Genomic DNA, 21,834 nt, shown 5'->3' on the forward strand with positions numbered 1-21,834 from the left:
TTGTAAACCTACATGTCCATAGTTAGTAGCTAGATGGCTTCCTCTCTCTCTTTTGATTATCAATACAATGGTCCCTTGGAGATCTATTTGAGGTAACACTTTTTGCGGTGTGTTTGTTTGGATCCGATGAAATTTGTGTTTATGATCAGATCTATGTTTTTATCAATGAAAGTTTATTTGAGTCTTTTGATCTTTTATATGCATGATTACTTATAACCTCGTATTTCCTCTTTGAACCTTTGGTTTAGTTAGGTCGACTAGATCGATTTTTCTTGCCATGGGAAGAGGTGCTTTGTGATGGGCTCGATCTTACGATGCTCAATCCCAGTGACAGAAGGGGAAATGACACGTATGTATCGTTGCTATTAAGGATAACAAGATGGGGTCTATTCCTATATGAGTAGATCTTGTCTACATCATGTCATCATTCTTATTGCATTACTCCATTTCTCCATGAACTTAATACACTAGATGCATGCTGGATAGCGGTCGATGTGTGGAGTAATAGTTGTAGATGCAGGCAGGAGTCGGTCTACTAATCTTGGACGTGATGCCTATATAATGATCATTGCCTGGATATTATCATAATTTTTTGAAGTTCTATCAATTGCCGAACAGTAATTTGTTTACCCACTGTATGCTATTTTTCTTGAGAGAAGCCACTAGTGAAATCTACGCCCCCTGGGTCTCTTCTTTATCATATTTTCCTGCGAGATCTATTTTTATTTGCTTTTATTTTCAGATCTATTAATCCAAAAACCCAAAAATACCTTGCTGCAACTTTTATTGATTTATTTTATCTCACGTTCCTGTGAGATCTATTTATCCAATCTACTACAATTTTACCTATCCTTTAACCGGGAGGGATTCACAACCCCTCTTTTACGTCGGGTTGCAAGTATTTGTTCTTTGTGTGCAGGTGGCATTCATGTAGTGTTGTGTGGTTATCCTACTGGTTCGATAACCTTGGTCTCATCACCGAGGGAAATACCTACCGTAGCCGTGCTACAACATCCCTTCCTGTTTGGGGAAATACCTACGTAGTTCAAGCCGCATCAAAAGGAATTTCTAGCGTCGGTTCCGGGGAGACATCATCAACATCTACCAGGTTCCTAATCACAAATCTCATCTCCTTGCAATTTACATTATTTTCCATTTCCCTCTTGTTTTCATCTCCCCCACTTCACGAAAATTTTCCGTTTTATTCTCCCTCTTTTTCGTTTGCCCTTTTCTTGTTTGATCTTATGTTTGCGTGTGTTTCCATGTGCCTTCTATTTTGTTTGCATCTTTTCTTGCTAAAAATCTATTGTTATGGATCCCCTCAAAGTTTTCTACCTGGATCATCTTCGATCCATATGTGCTCGTGCTGAAACCCCAACTAGTCTAGTTGAGGGAAAATCATTGGATGAGCATGATCATTTTGGGCGTCATCGTTTGTCTGAAAAAGGGAAGCTCTTATGGAATCAAATAAATTGTTTGCTATGCTATGCTTGGAATCTTTGTGAAATTTGTGATTTTACTTGTTGCTCTAAGAACCCTAAAAAACACATCCCATATCTATGTGAGTTTAATGACAATGAAATCTTATCTTCTTATGCCAAGGAGGTTTATAGTTACTATGATATCGAACAAATTGAAGAATTTGTTGCTTTTCAGGGTGCTTATGAAGTTGATTCTTTGATTGAAAAGTATGATATTACTCTCTACAAATCTGAAAACTATGCTCATAATGCCTATGTTAAAGAATTTATTGAGAGAATGTCCTCTGCTTTGGAAGAAAATAATGATATGCATGAAGCTATGGATAATTATGATTTCGTTGATTTGATTGAATTATCCCCTCTTGATGAACATGATGCTTATGGAGATGAACTTGCTATAGTTCCTTATGTTAAACATGAAATTATTGCTATTGCACCCACACTTGATAGCTCCTTGAATGACAAGCATGATTTCAATGATATTATTATAAATTCTATTAATGTCAATTGTGTTAGTGATATGCAAAACCCCAAGCTTGGGGATGCTTGTTTTGTTATGTTCGCTACTTGTTGCAATGATCATGATTGGGGTGGTGATGATTCTTATGATCTTGATAGTCTATTTAAGCCTCACGATGAATATGTTTGCGACAATATTAAAAGTGGGTTCGGAAGAGTATCAACTCTAGGTAAAAATAATCCCATATATATGGAGAGTGTTCAATCTTATGATCTTTTTTTATAAAAGTGGGCCTGGAGAGGTCATGACTTTATTTGATGATAATCCCACTATTTTGGAAGACTGTCAACTTTGCATGCATGTGGATCATGAAGAGAAACTTTTCTATGATAGCTATGTTGTTGAATTTGATTATGATCTTACATGTAATTATTATGAGAGAGGAAAATATGGTTGTAGAAATTTTCATGTTACTAGATTACCTCTCATTATGTTGAGATTGTCTATGTTTTATTTCTCTCCTATGCATATGCTAGATATTTCTTGTCTTGATAATTTGTTTGCCTATAAAATTCCTATGCATAGGAAGTATGTTAGACTTAAATGTGTTTGTAACAGGTTTTATGATGCTCTCTTTGTGTTTCAATTATTATCTTTCATGCGAGCATCAATGAAATCGCAATGCCTAGCTAGGGGCATAAAACGATAGCGCTTGTTGGGAGGCAACCCAATGAATAAAATTTATTTTCTTTATGTTCTTCAGTGTTTGCACAATTATGTTACTGTTATTATTGTGTTTTTTATGTTTTAATTAGTGTTTTTGCTAAGCAAAGCCTTTGCGGTCATGTTGGGTGATAGTTGATTTGATCTTGTTGAAAATCAAAAACTTTTGCGTCCCAAAAAATATTTTTTATTTTTACCAGAAACTCAATAAAATCCCAATTTTTCTACACAAGATTGATATACAAATTGCCCACATTTTCCTATTTTTCAGAATTTTTGGATTTACAGAAGTATTGTTTTCAGATTACTACAGACTATTTTGTTTTGGACAAATTCTGTTTTCTTTGCATTGTGTGCTTATTTCGATGAATCTATGGTTTGTATTGGAGGGTATAACCTATAGTAAAGTTGGAATACAGTAGATATAATGCAAAAATAAAATATGAATGGGTTTTCAATAGTACTTAGAGTAGTGATTTGCTTTGTTATACTAACGGATCTCACGAAGGTTTTGTTGAGTTTTGTGTGATTGAAGTTTTAAAGTTTTGGGTGAGATCACGATGGATGAAGGAATAAGGAGTAAGAAGAGCCTAAGCTTGGGGATGCCCAATGGCATCCCAAGCTATCATCTAAAAGAGAAGCAGGAAACTAAGCTTGGGGATGCCCGAGTGGCATCCCCTCTTTCTTCTATCGACCATCGGTATTTTACTTGGAGCTATATTTTTATTCGTCACATATCATGAGTTTTGCTTGGAGCGTCTTGTATGATATGAGTCTTTGCTTGTATTTATTTTTATTTTAAGTCATGTATACTTGTTGGACACACCTATTTGAGAGGGCCAAAATTATGCCATGACTTGTTAGAATTGCTCTCTATGCTTCACTTAAATCTTTTTGAGCTATGGAATTGCTCTAGTGCTTCACTTATATCTTTTTGAGCACGGTGTGCTTTAGCATTTTTGAAGAAATGCTCTCATGTTTCACTTAGTATTATTTGAGAGTTAGTAAATTTTTTAAGAAATTATCTCATGCTTCACTTAAATTATTTTGGTAGAAGAAATTTTGATGCTCATGTTCTTCACTTAGATTTGTTTGAGCTATCAAAAGCAACATATGAAACTAGTTCCAAAGTGATAGATATTCAAGAGGGATATAATAAAAACTTTCATGAAGATCATTGGACAAAATAAACTTGATTCCTTGTAATAGTTTTGTGATATGATGATACAATATGTGAGTCATGTTGATGAGTAATTATGCTTTAGTAAGAATATTGATGTTAAGGTTTGTGATTCCCTATGCAAGCACGAAAGTCAATAGTTATGCAATGAAATTATATCCTACTTGTGGCACATTATTCGGTGTTAGTTATGCTTAATGCTCGCTTATGAGATTTTTCGTTTCTTGGTTGGATGCTTCTCAATCTTTTGCTAGCCTTCACATGCATAAAGTATGATCACTACTTGTGCATCCAAAATCCTTAGACCATTTTTGCCATATGAGTCCACTATACCTACCTATATGCGGTATTCTTTAGCCGTTCTAAGCAAATTTGTATGTGCCATCTCTAATCTTCAAAATAAATTTCCTTTTTTGTGTGCTTGTACCGCTCATGAAGCTATAGGGGGTGGCTGATATGTTTCCATGCTAGATGTGTTATTCTCAAGATGAGTGTTTATTCACTTGTCATTACACGAGAGTATGGCAAAGGTATTAGGGATGCCCAGTCCCGAAATGAAAAATGAATACTTTATGTTGTCAAATAATAAATTCCTTGGAAAGTGTTGGTACGGACGGCACCCGTGGATCCGGTTAGCCATGGAATGTGAAAGTATGGTGGAAAAAGGAATAAACTTTATTTTCTGTTTGGGAACCGCCTATGATATATCTAGCATGGAAAGTATTTGTAACTACTCGATCGTTCTCATTGTCAGGAAAATCATGCCACCCAAAATGTTTTTATCTCTATCTTTTTCGCTTTGAGCTCTGGCACCTCGACAACTCCCTACTTCCCTCTGCGAATGGCCTTTCTTTTACTTTATGCAATTTTTATTTTTATTTGAGTCTCCATCTTCTCTTATAAAGCACTGACTAAGGGGCACTATGATCGTACTTGAGCATTGGGTGCAGCTAATATGCGAGTGTATTTCATGAATTGATCAATGATTGACCATAATGGGCTAGGGATAACTTGCTTTAGTGTTGATATTTTGAAAGACATGGTTGCTTGTTCATATGCTTGAGTATTGAAATCTTCATGTCAAAACTAGACTATTACTTTGAATCATATAAAAGTCCAAATGTCCATGCTACAAAGAAAAGAATATGTGATGAACATGTTAGGCAGCATTCCACATCAAAAATTCTGTTTTTATCATTTACCTACTCGAGGACAAGCATGAATTAAGCTTGGGGATGCTGATACATCTCCAACATATCGATAACTTTTGATTGGTCCATGTTGTTATATTATCATTCTTGGATGTTTTACAATCATTTTATAGCAACTATATATCATTTTTTGGGAGTAACCTATTGACATAGTGCCTAGTGCCAGCTGTTGTTTTTGCTTGTTTTTTTACTTCGCAAAAAATCAATATCAAAAGGAGTCCAAATGCAGCGAAACTTTTTGGAGAATTCTTCTGGGCTAGAAGACATAGGATGGGCTAAAGAAGTACCAAAGGGGTGCCCCGAGTCGGTGGCCTCCCGCACCGCCTCTTTTCTCTATAAACACCACAATATTCCAAAAACCCTAGGGGAGTCGACGAAACACAATTCCGGCCACCGCAAGTTCCAGAAACCACATATCCAATCTAGACACCATCACGGAGGGGTTCATCATCCCCATTGGTGCCTCTCCGATGATGTGTGAGTAGTTCATTGTAGACCTACGGGTCTGTAGCTAGTAGCTAGATGGCTTCCTCTCTCTCTTTTGATTCTCAATACAATGGTCTCTTGGAGATCTATTTGATGTAACTCTTTTCGCGGTGTGTTTGTTAGGATCCGATGAACTTTGAGTTTATGATCAGATCTATGTTTTTATCCATGAAAATTATTAGAGTCTTTTGATCTCTTATATGCATTATTACTTATAGCCTCATATTTTTTCTTCGAATATTTTGTTTAGTTAGGCCAACTAGATCGATTTTTCTTGCCATGGGAAGAGGTGCTTTGTGATGGGTTCGATCTTACGGTGCTCAGTCCCAGTGACAGAAGGGGAAATGACATGTATGTATCGTTGATATTAAGGATAAGAAGATGGGGTCTATTCCTATATGAGTAGATCTTGTCTACATCATGTCATCATTCTTATTGCATTACTCCACTTCTCCATGAACTTAATACACTAGATGCATGCTGGATAGCGGTCGCTGTGCGGAGTAATAGTAGTAGATGCAGGCAGGAGTCGGTCTACTAATCTTGGACGTGAGGCCTATATAATGACCATTGCCTGGATATCATTATAATTATTTGAAGTTTTATCAATTGCTCAATAGTAATTTTTTTACCCATAGTATGCTATTTCTCTCGAGAGAAGCCACTAGTGAAATCTACCGTCACGGGTCTCTTCTTTATCATATTTGCCTTCGAGATCTATTTTTATTTGCTTTTATTTTCAGATCTATTAATCCAAAAACCCAAAAATACCTTGCTGCATTTTTTGTTTATTTATTTTATCTCGCGTTTCCGCGAGATCTATTTATCCAATCTACTGCAATTTTACCTAGCTTTTACCCTGGAGGGATTGACAACACCTCTTTTACGTCGGGTTGCAAGTATTTGTTCTATGTGTGAAGGTGCCATTCACGTAGTATTGCGTGGTTCTCCTACTGGTTTGATAACCTTGGTCTCATCACTGAGGGAAATACCTACTGTAGCTGTGGTGCATCATCCCTTCCTCTTTGGGGAAATACCGACGTAGTTCAAGCCGCATCATACGTCTCCAACGTATCTATAATTTATGAAGTATTCATGCCATGTCTACAACAATTTTATATGGTTTTGGTATGATTTGATTAGAACCAACCCGGACTGACACTGTTTTCAGCAGAACTACCGTGATGTTGTTTTTTGTGCAGAAATAAAAGTTCTCGGAATGGGCTAAAAATTTACGGTGATTTTTGATGGACCAAAAGAGACCCGCCCCCGAGGCATCGGAATTGGGCCAGAAGAGTCCCGAGGCGATGGCAAGGTAGGGGGCGTGCCCTACCCCCCGGGAGGGTGCTCCTGTCTTGCCGCTACCTCATGGACCCCCTTGATGTAAGACCGACGCCAAAAATTTCTATAAATACCAAAACCCCCAAAAAGAAACCTAGATCGGAAGTTCCACCGCTGCAAGCCTCTGTAGCCACGAAAAATCAATTTAGGCCCTCTCCGGCACCTTTTCGGAGGGGGCCATCATCACCGGAGGCCATGGAGGAGGAAGCCGAAGGGGGCCATCATCGCCATGGAGGCCAAGGACCAGAGGGAGAACCTCTCCCCATCTAGGGGGAGGCCATGGAGGAGGAAGCACAAGGGGGAGACCCTCTCCCCCTCTCTCTCTCGGTGACGCCGGGGGAACCATCGCCGTGGTGATCATCTTCATCAACATCACCATCTTCATCACCTTCCTCATCTCTTTTAAGCGGTCCACTCTCCCGCACCCCGCTGTAATCCCCTACTTGAACATGGTGCTTTATGCCACATATTATGATCCAATAATGTGTTGCCATCCTATGATGTTTTCAGTAGATTTCTTTTGTCCTTTGGGTTGATTGATGCTCTAGATTGGTCTGAATTGTATGCTTTATTTTTGTGCTGCCCTATGGTGCCTTCCATGCCGCGCACACGTGAAGGATTCCCACTGTAGGGTGTTGCAATACGTTCATGATTCTCTTATAATGGGTTGCTAGAGTGACAGAAGCTTAAAGCCGAGTAAGGGGGTTGTTGCGTATGGGATAAAGGGGACTTGATACTTTAATGCTATGGTTGCATTTTACTTTAATGATCTTTAGTAGTTGCGGATGCTTGCTAGAGTTCCAATCATAAGTGCATATGATCCAAGTAGAGAAAGTATATGTTAGCTTATGCCTCTCCCTCATATGAAATTGCAATAATGATTACTGATTTTGTTAAAAATTGTCTAGGACAATTCCGCACACCGGCCCATCATTATTCCACACTCGCTATTTATCATATATAGTAATATATTCTAAGTTTATATTAACAACACCTATTTATATATTTTAGCTCTCTGATATCTTGCAAGCTATCCTCTTCATACCCACAACGTAGGTTTATTTCTCGTTTCTAGATGGAAGCAAATGCTCGGTGTACGTAGAGTCATATCAGTGGCAGATAGGACTTGAGAGAATATTGAACTTACCTTTAGCTCCTTGTGGGATTGATGTTTACTATGCAACTTTATTCTTGTAGGCACGTGTTGGGCCTCCAAGCGCAGAGTTTTGTAGGACAGTAGCAATTTTCCCTCAAGTGGATGACCTAAGGTTTATCAATCCGTGAGAGGTTGCTACCTCTTGAGCACTGCGTTGGTTTTCCCTTGAAGAGGAAAGGGTGATGCAACAAAGTAGCGTAAGTATTTCCCTCAGTTTTTGAGAACCAAGGTATCAATACAGTAGGACATCACGCTCAAGTCCCACGCATGTACACAAACAAATAAGAACCTCACAACCAACGCGATAAAGGGGTTGTCAAGCCCTTCACGGTCACTTACGAGAGTGAGATATGATAAGATAATCTTTTTGGTATTTTTATGATAAAGAGAAATAAAGATGCAAAGTAAAATAAATGGCAAAGGAAATAACTAAGTATTGGAAGATTAATATGATGGAAGATAGACCCGGGGGCCATAGGTTTCACTAGTGGATTCTCTCAAGAGCATAAGTATTACGGTGGGTGAACAAATTACTGTCGAGCAATTGATAGAATTGAGCATAGTTATGAGAATATATAGGTATGATCATGTATATAGGCATCATGTCCGCGGCAAGTAGACCGAAACGATTCTGCATCTACTACTATTACTCCACACATCGACCGCTATCCATCATGCATCTAGAGTATTAAGTTCATAAGAACAGAGTAATGCTTTAAGTAAGATGACATGATGTAGAGGGATAAACTCATGCAATATGATATAAACCCCATCTTTTTATCCTCGATGGTAACAATACAATACGTGCCAGTTCCCTTTCTGTCACTGGGATCGAGCACCGCAAGATTGAACCCAAAGCTAAGCACTTCTCCCACTCCCATTGCAAGAAAGATCAATCTAGTAGGCCAAACCAAACTGATAATTCGAAGAGACTTGCAAAGATAAACCAATCATACATAAAAGAATTCAGAGAGAATCAAATATTGTTCATAGATAATCTGGATCATAAACCCACAATTCATCGGATCTCGACAAACACACGGCAAAAGAAGATCGAATAGATCTCCAAGAAGATCAAGGAGAACTTTGTATTGAGATCCAAAGAGAGAGAAGAAGCCATCTAGCTAATAACTATGGACCCATAGGTCTGAAGTAAACTACTCACACATCACTGGAGAGGCCATGGAGTTGATGTAGAGGCCCTCCGTGATCAATGGCCCCTCCGGCGGAGCTCTGGAAAAGGCCCCAAGATGGGATCTCTCGGGTACAGAAGGTTGCGGCGGTGGAATAAGGTTTTCGTGGTGCTCCTGGATGTTTGGGGGTATTTTGGGGGTACGTGGATATATATAGGAGGAAGAAGTACGTCGGTGGAGCAACGGGGGGCCCTGAGGGTGGAGGGCGCCCCCCCTGCCTCGTGGCTTCCTCCGTTGTTTCTTGATGCCCACTCCAAGTCTCCTGGATCACGTTTGTTGAGAAAATCACGTTCCCGAAGGTTTCATTCTGTTTGGACTCCGTTTGATATTCCTTTTCTTCGAAACCCTAAAATAGGCAAAAAACAACAATTTGGGCTGGGCCTCCGGTTAGTAGGTTAGTCCCAAAAATGATATAAAAGTGTAAAATAAAGCCCATTGACATCCAAAATAGATAATATAATAGCATGGAGCAATCAAAAATTATAGATATGTTGGAGACGTATCAGAGGTGTAGGATGAAGATGGTCTCTCTCAAACGACCCTGCAACCAAGTACAAGAAATCTCTTGTGTCCCCAACACACCCAATAGGATGGCAAATTGTATAGGTGCACTAGTTTGGCGAAGAGATGATGATAAAAGTGTAATATTGATGGTAGAAATATATTTTTATAATCTGAATAAATAAAAACAGCAAGGTAGCAAATAGTAAACGGGCACAAAAACTGTATTGCAATGCTTGAAAATGAGGCCTAGGGTCTGTACTTTCACTAGTGCAACCTTTCAAAAATGCTAATATAATTGGATCATATAACCTTCCCTCAACGTGCAATGAAGAATCACTCCAAAGTTCCTATCTAGCGGAGAACATAAGATGGAATTATTTGTAGGGTACGAAACCACCTCAAGGCTATTCTTTCCGTTCAATCTATCCTAGAGTTCATACTAAAATAACACGAAGCTATTCTTTCCAATCGATCTAACCAAGAGTTCGTACTAAAATAACACCAAAGCAAATTCAGATTCATAATATTCAATCCAACACAAAGAACTTCAAAGAGTGCCCCAAGATTTCTACCGGAGAAACAAAGAAAAGAATGTGCATCGACCCCTACGCATAGATTACCCCAATGTCACCTCGGGAATCCGCGAGTTGAGTGCCAAAACATATATCAAGTGAATCAACACGATACCCCATTGTCACCATGAGTATTCAATTGCAAGACATATATCAAGTGTTCTCAAATCCATAAAAGTATTCAATCTGATAACAACGAAATCTCAAAGGGAAAAACTCAATTCATCACAATAAGATAGAGAGGGGAAAACACCATATGATCCGACTATATTAACAAAGCCCACGATACATCTAGATTGTGACATCTCAATAACATGAGAGAGAGAGAGAGAGATTAAACACATAGCTACTGGTACAAACCCTCAGACCCAAGGGTGGACTACTCCCTCCTCATCGTGGTGGCCGACGGGATGATGAAGATGGCCATCGGTGATGATTTTCCCCTCCGGCAAGGTGTTGGAAAGGGTCTAGATTGGTTTTCGGTGGCTACAGAGCCTTGCGGCGATGGAACTTTCTGATCTAGGATAACCCCCGAAGGTTTTGGAATTTTTGGGAATTTATAGGGTAAGGAGGGGGTGCGGGAGGCCACCGAGGTGGGCACAACCCACCTGGGCGCGCCTGGGCCCCCAGGCGCGTCCTGGTGGGTTGTGCCCCCTTGGGGCACCCCCCAGGTGTTGCTCTAGCCCATCCTGGGTGTCCTGGTCCATAAAAATTCTCCAAAAAATTTCGTGGTGTTTGGACTCCATTTGATATTGATTTTCTATGATGTAAAAAACAAGCAAATAACAGCAACTGGCACTGGGCACTGGGTCAATAGGTTAGTCCCAAAAAATGATATAAAGGTGCTATAAAATGATTATAAAATATCCAAGAATGATAATAAAACGACATGAATATTTCATAAATTATAGATACGTTGGAGACGTATCAGGGTTCCACACTCCATACTTATCACTTCCACCTTTGGAAATTGCTATAATGATTCCTTGCACTTGGGGATTATCAGGGTGCGGCTTAAATAGCCGCGGCGAGATGCCCATGGCCGGAGTCCGCCGCGAGGGCTCGGCCAAAAATCTGGCGAAGAACAGGGCGCTCGTGAGCTGTGGAGGTGATGGGAGAGGGCAGAGGAGGTTCACAGAGTGAAGATGGAGCCAAGGGACAAGGAGGAAGAAGAGGGGCGAGCTCAGAGCCGGACGAGCACAGTGCACCTGTGGGCGCATGGCGTCTAGTGCCGGCGAGGCAGCTTCTGGAGGAGGAAAGGGATCAAAGAGTGACGGGAGAGGAGGGGGAGTCAGGTCGGCAACCACAGATGCGTCGGCACCGCCGGAGCGACGCAGCTCGACGCGGTCAGATGCGCAGAGTGTGGGCGTAGTAGCCAGAGTGCGTGAACATGCAAGAAACCAACGCGGTCACCACGCGACATGGCAAGGAGGTGACACCAGCGGTAGGGAAATGTTGTCTAGCACTTCGTCCTTACATCCAGGAACAACTTTGAGGTGATGGATCAACAAAAGAAACCAAGAATGGATTGGAGGCATCACTGGAAGTTTGTTGTATCAAACTTGTCCACATTTATGTGACAAAATGAGAATGGGGTAGGGGGCCAAACTTGATGTCTGGGAGGTTTAGGCTAGGAAGGACTATGATCCTGTGGAGTTTGGAATAAAATGGACCACAAAGCAACTATGCTTTGTAACTGCAAAATTGGTCCAGAAGCTTGATTAAGATGAGGCACTCACATAGAGCATTAGGTTGGGCTGAAAATTGGCAAGGCCTAATGATATGGACATATTAAGATTCTTTAAAAATTTAATACCAATTGGACTTGCCAAAATGGTACTTCTTTCACAGTGTTCATCTCTGTCCAGAAACTTGAGAAACATATAGAGAAATATTGGCTTGATGAAATGATCCAAAATTTGGTGGAGAGAAGTTTTATGGCTAGTAGAATGCTCTGGTGAATTTTCAAAATTAATGAAGCAACATAAAATATACTTGCTTCACAACCTGGAAATATTGCCAGAAACAAAGATGTGATGGTGTGATCACATAGATAGTTGGATGGAGCTGAAAATTAGTGGAGAGTCATGATTGGATCATATGGAGGGGCTTGAGAAATTTCAACTCATTTGGATACTCCTAGCTAGAACTTCCTTCAACAATGCTCCCATCTGACAGAAACTTTGGAAAATTGCCGAGGAAGATTGGCTAGTTAAATAGAGCTGAATTTTGGCATGAGGCAATGATTTGGATATGAGAGAATGCCCAAAAAGTTTGGGAGAAATCAAGAAAATATAGGTGGCACTTCCTTCACAGAAGGCCACTCTGGACAGAAATGAAGAATGAATATTGCTGGATTATTTTTGAACTGGACAAGGGAAGTTTTGACATATTTGGAGCATATATGATCCAAACAATTTATGAGAATTATTTGGGAATTTTGTGAAGGACAGAAATATAGGTTGCTTCGCAACGTAGGTCAAACAGGATTATTCCTTTAATAGAAAAAGGAATATTCCTGAGAAAAAATAATTTGTGGTTGGGCTAAGATGGAAATGACATGGCCTTGGGAAGAATTTGAGATTGACAAGCCACTCTAGAAAGGAGGAAGAGGAAACTTCCCATGTTTCCAAACCACACAGCAACGAAAAACAAATCCAAGGCAAAAATCCAAAGAAATTCAAAAGAAAAAGAAAGGGCCAAAATCCAGGGTGTTACAGCCGCTCCTCACCTTGCTCCGGCGGCGGTGATGTGGGAGGGAGGGAGAGGACGGAGGCGACGTGGGAGGGAGGGATATGGAAGCGACGGTGATGTGGGAGGGAGGGAGAGGGCGGCAGCGGAGATTGTAACACCCCAAAAAATCACACCTCTTTGATTTTTGTGTTGTTATCAACTTTGAGCTCTCTTTAAAACTGTTCTTCTAAACACGGCCCCTCACGCCCTAGAAGAAGTTTGGCTGCTTGGACACCACTGGTGTGCCCAATGCCAGTGGCGACCACCTCCAGAGCGTACAAATAACATACTCTACTACACGTCCGTGACCAATCCGAGCCCCCTGCCCTGCGCCAGGCCGTTGTGTCCACCACAAAGACCCGACCCCTACTGCCTTGTAGAAGCCAGTGTGTGCCCAGCTCTGCCCCAGCTTAACTCCACCCATCGCCACCGCCGCTGCCAGACCCCCTTGGCCATGGACGCGCCTCGTGGTTGGAAGCTTGCGGCCGACCTGATGCGCCTAGCCCTAGCCTCACCGGACCCCTCTCCCTACCCTAGCCACCATAGCTCTAGGCCGGCGCATGCCAGTTGGTTGTCAGCGCCGAAGTCGACGAGGCCAGGAGCCCCGGATCCTGCTCCGACTATAAATAGCCGCACCTTGAGATATCTAAGCATCATCCGTCACTTCCCCTCCCTCAGTGGAGCTAGCTCACACCATCACCTAGCCAATCTCCCCTCCATAGTGGCACAATTTCACCGGAGCCGCTGCCCAAGACCACCACCGCAGTTCCACATCTAGCCCCCGCCTCCACAAAGACCACCACTAGATGCGCAGTAGCCCGTAGAGCATAGCAGCACCACCGCCCAGCCCAATCCCTCGCCGGAGTACCTCCATTGCCCAGAGCAATAACTCTCTGCTATGGTGCCCCGCCACACATCCAGCCACCCCCGCCACTCGTAGAGCCCATCCCTAGATCCACCACTCACTGACGAGTCCAACCCTTCCGTCGCCTGCTCGAGAGGATCACTGTAACGCCCCGAGACCGTTGTGCCAGGTGTCTTCGAGTTATTCGTTGTTGTTGCCATGTCTTTTGCTTGCGTGTTGCATCTTGTCATGTCATCATGTGCATTGCATCATCATGTTTTCAAAACCTACATTCGTCCGGGTTCCCCCAGTTCCTTCCGTTGTCCGTTCTGAGACCAACCACACTTGCACGCGCCCGCGGCAGGTCCGAAATAGTATTTTATAAGTGGCCGGAAAATGTTCTTGGAATGGGATGAAAGTTGGCGTGTGGTGTTGTTTTGTTGTCAGTAGACCACCTGCCAAGTTTCATCGCAATCGGAGTTCGTTTGACGCCCCAACGGATAACTATAGCGGCAGTATAGCCGGTCTAACGTCGGACATTTTCGGTCTCTGAAAACTGTTGCCGAGCTTTCCCTCTCTTCCCTCTCTAGACCGTCTACACAGCCCACTACCTACCGTCAGGTCCAACCTAACCTCTCTCGTCAGTCCGCGGACCTCCTCGCGCGCGCGTCCGAAAACTGTCCCGGACCCGACCCGCTTTGTCGTCACCGTTGCCTACAGATCATCCGCAAACATCTACAAAACGTCACCATTTTCTTATTTGGGCTTCCTAACCTTTGTATCTCGGACCGTCCGATTTTATCGGAGGGACCAAATAGTCTAACATTTAATCCCCTGCTATATAAACCTGCCTAACCCTAGAATTTAGAAGCCCTGTCACATCCTCCCAGCCGCCGCCACCCACTCACAATTCCCCTCGGGATCGTCCCGATCCAGTTCCACCCGAGACGAATCGAAGCCTCCACTTTCTCCTCGTTTTCCCCTCCCGTCGAACCACCGCCGTCACCCAAATCCTACAGGAGCACGAGCTCCCATGGCCCCCGCCGAGCCGCCCGAGCACCTCCTCCTCCTCCCGTCGCCGACGACCGCGTCACCAGGACCCCGCGCCTGCAGACTTGCGCACAAGCTCCTCTGCTTCCTCACGCGCCACGGCAAGAAGCAGCACCACCGGGGCCCTTGCATCGTCGAGCACCACCAGGACCAGCCCCGGTGCCACTCCGGCCGCCCGAGCACCTCTTGCTTCTCCTCGTCGCGCCTCCTCCCCTGCGCCTCGACTTCGTTGGAGACCAGCTCCCTTCCTCCTTTTTCCTTCCTTCTTTTCCTTCTCTATACGCGCTCAAGCTCTCTCTCCTGTTTTCTCTTCTTCACAGGGAACCGCGCCTCCATGACGCCGCCACCTCGTCCCAATAGTCCGTCAACTCGTCGCCGCCCCGGGCCCAGCGCCTGCAGTCACGCCCCCACCTTCACCCACCGCCGGCGAGCAGAGCCACCGGACCGCGTCGCCGCGCTGCCGGTTCAGGCCGTCCTCCGCCAAAGTCCCGCTGCTGCCTTTCTGTCCAGCACCGCTGCTGCTCTATTTTTCTGACAAGCAGAGGGACGTGCTAGATGCAGTGCATCGCCGCTGTCCAGATCGAGAGAGGACCAAGGTCGCCCGGTCTAGCCTGCGCGTTGACTGCGCCACCCTGCTTCGATCGACCTGCGAGGCCCAACACCGCTCTCGGCCTGCTCGGCCTCCTGTTCTACCGACTGGGCCTCAGCCCGAAGTGAGAGCCCCAGCGCCCCTTTTTTTCTTTTTTTTTGTTGGGCCTGCTCCAGTTTTAGTTTCGGTCCAGTGTAGCTTTTTTTTCAGATCTGTGAATTAGTCAATTTCCAGGGATTTGCACTTGTGCAGATCAGCCCCTAAACTTCATGCATTTCATTACTCACAAACGGTGCATCATATGTAAAAACTTTAAATATGAAACTTGCTTAGAATTTCGTCTAGTTTAACAATTTGCCACTTTCATCTATGTTTGAAATGCTTAAAATGATGTTTGGTTAAATTTACTCCTATGCCATGTTAAAATGCTTTAATTCATAACTAAATAACCGTAACTCCGAATTTAATAAACTTTATATGTAAATGGGGTGGAAAAATGCCTAGTTTAACATGGTGGCTTTACTTTGCATGTTTAACAACTCTAAAATATGGTTTAGGGCATAACAGTACCAAACCTTAAAATATGCATATGGGGTTTTACCGGAATTGTTGTTCATTGCTTCCGGCCTCATTTAAACTTGCCTAGATTAGATAGTTTCATCATGATTCACCCTCTCGCCATGCTAAAAACATTTAATATTGTTGGGTACATAAACGAGAGAGAACTAAATAAGTCACGTGGTGTTTCGTCAATATGCAACGGAGTTGCATGTTGAGCTCCACTTAATTTGTAGGATTGTTTGTGCACTTTGCCATGCCATGCTTCATTAAACCGGACATGCATCATACTCGATTGTGCATCATGCCATGTTGATGTGTTGGTTGTTTACTATGTTGTTTGCTTCTTTCCGGTGTTGCTTCTTCGGGTTGGTTCCGATAACGTCGTGTGTGTGAGGACCCGTTCGGCTACGTCCGTTTGTCTTCTTCATGGACTTGTTCTTCTTCCTTGCGGGATCTCAGGCAAGATGACCATACCCTCGAAATCACTTCTATCTTTGCTTGCTAGATGCTCGCTCTTTTGCTATGCCTATGCTACGATACCTACCACTTGCTTATCATGCCTCCCATACTGTTGAACCAAGCCTCTAACCCACCTTGTCCTAGCAAACCATTGTTTGGCTATGTTACCGCTTTGCTCAGCCCCTCTTATAGCGTTGTTAGTTGCAGGTGAAGATTGAAGTTTGTTCCTTGTTGGAACATGGAGATCGTTCCTTGTTGGAACATTGTTTACTTGTTGGGATATCACAATATATCTTATTTAATTAATGCATCTATATACTTGGTAAAGGGTGGAAGGCTCGGCCTTATGCCTGGTGTTTTGTTCCACTCTTGCCGCCCTAGTTTACATCATATCGGTGTTATGTTCCCGGATTTTGCGTTCCTTACGCGGTTGGGTAATAATGGGAACCCCTTGATAGTTCGCCTTGAATAAAACTCCTCCAGCAATGCCCAACCTTGGTTTTACCATTTGCCACCTAGCCTTCTCTTTCCCTTGGGTTCTGCAGACTCAAGGGTCATCATTATTTTAACTCCCCACCCGGGCCAGTGCTCCTCTGAGTGTTGGTCCAACCTGTCAGCCGCCGGTGGCCACCAGAGGCAACTCTGGGCTGGCCTACCGGAAGTTTAGACAATCTGAGTGTGCCCTGAGAAAGAGATATGTGCAGCTCCTATCGGGATTTGTCGGCACATTCGGGCGGTGTTGCTGGTTTAGTTTTACCTTGTCGAAATGTCTTGTAACCGGGATTCCGAGTCTGATCGGGTCTTCTCGCTAGAAGGAATATCCTTCGTTGACCGTGAGAGCTTGTGATGGGCTAAGTTGGGACACCCCTGCAGGGTTTTGAACTTTCGAAAGCCGTGCCCGCGGTTATGGGCAGATGGGAATTTGTTAATGTCCGGTTGCAGAAAACCTGAAGTTGACCTTAATTAAAATACATCAACCGCGTGTGTTAGCGTGATGGTCTCTTCTCGGCGGAGTCCGGGAAGTGAACACGGTGTTGGAGTTATGCTTGACCTAGGTTGTTCTAGGATCACTTCTTGATCATAGTTTCTCGATCGTGCTTTGCCTTCTCTTCTCGCTCTCATTTGCGTATGTTAACCACCATATATGCTAGTCGCTTGCTGCAGCTCCACCTCATACCTTTACCTTACCCATAAGCTTAAATAGTCTTGATCGCGAGGGTGCGAGATTGCTGAGTCCCCGTGGCTCACAGATACTTCCAAAACCAGTTTGAAGGTGCCGATGTTACCGAGCAGGTGACGCAACCAAGCTCAGGAGGAGCTCGATGAAGATCTTGTCCTTTGTGTTGTTTCGTTCTAGTTGATCAGTAGTGGAGCCCAGTCGGGACGATCGGGGATCTGTGTAGCTTTTGGGGTAGTCTTCTTTTATTTTGGTTCCGTAGTCGGACCTTGATTGTATTTGGATGATGTAATGCTTTATTCATGTAATTGTGTGAAGTGGCGATTGTAAGCCAACTATGTATCTCTTTCCCTTATGTATTACATGGGTTGTGTGAAGATTACCTCACTTGCGACATTGCTTTCAATGCGGTTATGCCTCTAAGTCGTGCTTCGACACGTAGGAGATATAGCCGCATCGAGGGCGTTACAATCACCAGAGCGTCGCCAGCCACCAAAGCAGAGGAGAGCAGCCGTGGCGTCGGGGGAGAGGAGGAAGGAGGAGGGAGGAGGAGAAAGAAAGATAGAGAGCTGACACATGGGTCCGGGACCCACACGTCAGTGAGAGGATCCATGGCCAGTGTGTATAAGTGGAGGCGTAAAGAGCAGAATACATTCAACCCTCTGGAAACATACTCATTGCAAGGAGTGACAAGCCGCGCTGCCCAGGAACCCGTTTGCTATTATTATTTTTAGAGAATAGTCCCTGGTAGTAAAACCCTCCTAACTTATTGTGAGCCCGTTCTTTTGGTACTGATTGTGTTCATCTTTGTGCTCATAGTTTAGCATTGTTTGTATTTAACTTAAGTAGCCCCCCTTCGAGATCCCGGCTACCGACACACTTCGCCCGGAGGACCACCACACCACTTCTCGAAGAATTGTTGACCGGAGGCAAGGTATCCCCTTATCACGAGCAACCAAGGACTTGTGAAATTGATTGAACTTGCTTGAGTGATTTTATGTGCTTACTTACTTGCTTGTCGTTTATTTCCGTCAGTATTACTTTCCATACTCTTTCGACTTTATCGTCTTATGTTGAGTAGAATCATCACCCTACTATTTTACCGTCTTTAGTAGATGCTCATAGTTTACTTTACTGTTCGAGGGCACCCGCCGTGTTTTATTGAGTGGTAGAGTGGGATGCCACTTGTACCAATGAAGGGAACAGTAGTGAATTATTACACACCCTTCTCCGTCGATGTTCACATGACAAATTACGGTGCCATTAAACCGAACAATATTGTACGACCATATATTCCTAAGTAGGAAGGCCTTATTTTGTTTACAGTTATATCTTTTATGTGTGTCTCTATAAAGGGAGGCTCGAAGTGTGGTATCATCTTTGGTCGGGAGATTTGCGTCCAGAGCTAGAGGACCTGGATGGTTTAGGATATATCAGAAAGTTGATAGAATCCCGGAGTGGATTAATTAGTTGTGCCATAGGGTGGCAAGGTCCCACATCCCCTTGACTGAGGACTAGTCCATGGGAGGTCAGGAGACACGGTAGAATGGACATGCTGTAGACAGGGTTCATCGGTGATACGTCCATTTTGCATCATGTTTTCTTACTCTTATTTATACTGTTTTTATGCCTTACAACACTTTATGGAGTAATTCCAATGCCTTTTCTCTCATAATATGTATGGTTTACACAAAAGAGGGAGAATACCGATAGCTGTAATTCTGGACCTGAAAAAGCTATGTCGGAGATACCTATTCTGCACATCTCCAAATGAGCTGAAATTTTATGGAGAATTATTTTGGAATATATAGTAAATATTGGAGAAAAGAACTACTAGAGGGGGGCTACTAGGTGGCCACAAGACACCAGGGCGCGCTAGACCCTCCAGGCACGCCCTGGTGGGTGGTGGGCACCCTGGCCCACCTCCCGTTCCCATCTTCTGGTATATAAGGTCTTTTGACCTAAAAAAATAAGGAGAGGACTTTCGGGATGGAGCGTTGCCGTCTCGAGGCGGAACTTCGGCAGGAGCACTTTTGACCTCTGGCAAAGCGATTCCGTCGGGGGAACTTCCCTCCCAGAAGGGGAAATCGAAGCCATTGTGATCACCAAAAACCCTCTCATCTTTGGGAGGCCAATCTTCATCAACATCTTCAACATCACCATCTCATCTCAAAACCCTAGTTCATCTCTTGTGTTCAATCTTTGTATCGGAACCTCAAATTGGTACCTGTGGGTGACTAGTAGTGTTGATTACATCTAGTAGTTGATGCTAGATGGTTTATTTGGTGGAAGATTATATGTTCAGATCCATTATGCTATTTAATATCCCTATGATCTTGAGCATGAATATTATTTGTGAGTAGTTGCCTTTGTTCTAGAGGCCACGGGAGAAGTCATGTTGCAAGTAATCATGTGAATTTGATATTCGTTCGATATTTTGATGATATGTATGTCGTGATTCCCTTAGTGGTGTTATGTGAATGTAGACTACATCACACTTCACCATCTTTGGGGCTAAGGGAGTGTATTGTGGAGTAGTAATTAGATGATGGGTTGCTAGAGTGACAGAAGCTTAAACCCTAATTTATGCACTATTCCATAAGGGACTGATTTGGACTCATATGTTTAATGCTATGGTTAGATTGTTATCTTAATTCTTCTTTCATAGTTGCGGATTCTTCCAAGGGGGTTAATCATAAGTGGGAGTCTTGTTCAAGTAAGAACAGCACCGAAGCACCGTTCCACCCACATATCAAATTATCAAAGTAGCATGCGCAAATCGAACGAACATGATGAAAGTGACTAGATGAAATTCCCGTGTGCCCTCAAGAATGCTTTGCTTATTAGGAGAGATCGTTTTGGCATGTCCTTTGCTACAAAAAGGATTGGGCTACCTTGCTGTACTTTATATACCATTATCATTACTTGTTCGTTACAAATTACTTTACTATCAAAATACCTGTTACCGACAATTTCAGTGCTTGCAGAAACTACCTTGCTCAAATCCGCTTGTCATTTCCTTCTGCTCCTCGTTGGGTTCAACACTCTTACTTATAGAAAGGACTACGATTGATCCCCTATAGTTGTGGGTCATCAAGACTCTTTTCTGGCGCCATTGCCGAGGAGTGAAGCGCTCTTGGTAAGTGGAAATCGGTAAGGAAAATTTATATTACGTGCTGAAATTTATTGTCAATTGTTACTATGGAAAACAATCCTTTGAGGGGTTTGTTCGGGATATCTTCACCTCGACCGGAAACACTAAGAGTTGCCCCTCAACCTACAACACCTACCGAAAATATTAGTTATGAAAATCCTTCGAGTATGATAGAGCAACTACTAGCTAATCCTTATGCAGGAGATGGAACAAAGCATCCCGATATGCATTTGATACATGTGGATGGAATTTGTGGATTGTTTAAGCTTGCAGGTTTACCCGGAGACGAAGTTAAGAAGAAGGTTTTCCCTTTATCTTTGGGGGAAAAGTATTGACATGGTATAGGCTATGCGATGATATTGGATCTTGGATCTGGAATCGATTGAAATTAGAATTTCACCAAAAAAATTATCCTATGCATCTAGCTCATCGTGATCGGAATTATATATATAATTTTTGGCCTTGTGAAGGAGAAAGTTTCACTCTAGCTTGGGGAGGCTTAATCCAATGTTATATTGATGCCCCAATGATGAGCTCTCAAGAGAAATTATCATTCAGAATTTTTATGCTCGACTTTCTCATAATGATCAATCCATGCTCGATACTTCTTGTGTTGTTTCTTTTATGAAGAAGACTATTGAATTCAGGTGGGATATTTTAGAAAGAATTAAACGCAACTCTGAAGATTGGTAACTCGACGAAGGTAAAGAGTCAGGTATTAAGCTTGAGTTTGATTGTGTTAAATCTTTTATGAATACCGATGCTTTTCACAAGTTTAGCACTAAATATGGACTTGACTCTGAGATAGTAGCCTCATTTTGTGAATCATTTGCTACTCATGTTGATGTCCCTAAGGAGAAGTGGTTTAAATATCAACCCCCTATTAAAGAGAAATTAAAGATCCGGTTATAGCTAAATATGAAACTATCATTTACAATGTTGATCCAGTAGTTCCTACTG

The sequence above is a fragment of the Triticum urartu genome, chromosome 5 (genome assembly GCF_003073215.2).
Source record: "Triticum urartu cultivar G1812 chromosome 5, Tu2.1, whole genome shotgun sequence".
Classification (NCBI taxonomy): domain Eukaryota; kingdom Viridiplantae; phylum Streptophyta; class Magnoliopsida; order Poales; family Poaceae; genus Triticum; species Triticum urartu.